Source organism: Aureococcus anophagefferens (genome assembly GCF_000186865.1).
Source record: "Aureococcus anophagefferens unplaced genomic scaffold AURANscaffold_153, whole genome shotgun sequence".
NCBI lineage: Eukaryota > Pelagophyceae > Pelagomonadales > Pelagomonadaceae > Aureococcus > Aureococcus anophagefferens.
Genome location: NW_008705700.1, coordinates 1,404 through 2,202, shown reverse-complemented (window position 1 = coordinate 2,202; position 799 = coordinate 1,404). Strand labels below are relative to the sequence as shown.

Here is a 799-nt window from a genome sequence, read left to right as displayed (position 1 = left end):
GCTCCGGGCCGGGAGCGCGAGCGGGCCAGTCGCGGTCCGCGGCAGGAGGTCCGGGACGTCGCCCTCGGGGACGTCCAGCGCGGCGCCGTTGAGCGACACGTCCCGGAACTCCCCGGTGAGCACCCACTCGTCGCGGGCGCCGCCGAGGCCCACGTCGACGTCGACGGCCGCCCCGGGGTTCACGAGGGCCAGGGACGCGCCGCCGCCGGGAGAACAGTGCGCGTACGCGTGCACTGCGTCGGACGACGAGAACGCCCGGAGCACGCCGCGGCCCATCGTCTCCGTCCAGAGCCGCGCGACGTGGTAGTCCGGGTTCGGATAGTAGTCCCGCGCGGCGTCGAGGAGGCCGTAGTCGCCCCCCGCGAGGCTCTGCCTCCCGAACTCGGGCGCGCCCGCGGCCGCCAGCGCGCCCAGCGCGTCCGCGTACCAGAACATGCTTTCGACGGCGTCCGTCACGTTCGCGAGGCCGCCGCCGTTGTGGGGGCCGCACTCGCCGCACCAGACCTCGGCGCGGCCGCCGACGGCCCGGGCCAGGGCCGCGTACTGGCGCTTCGTCTGGGACACGAAGCCCGGCGCGGGCCACGGGCCGTCGTTGTTGTACGAGTGCATGCACACGGCGTCGACGAGCGGGAGCACGTCTTCCAGGAACGCGTCGAAGAAGGGCGACGGCTCGCAGGTCGGGTCGCAGGCCGCGTCGCCGTCCGTCTCCGCGGCCATGCCCACGCAGGGGCCGAGGACGAGCGGTTTCTGGTGCTTCGGCGCGTTCCTCTCTACGTAGGACCGCACGGCCGCGTAGGCG

General features: G+C 74.8%; 1 protein-coding gene across 1 annotated transcript in view; it reads left to right on the top strand.

Moving 5' to 3' along the window:
* Positions 1-799, top strand: part of AURANDRAFT_68461 (hypothetical protein) — a gene marked incomplete at both ends in the record, with an annotated part of 4,207 nt that overhangs the window by 2,461 nt on the left and 947 nt on the right. The gene's annotated exons all lie outside the window — the stretch shown is intronic.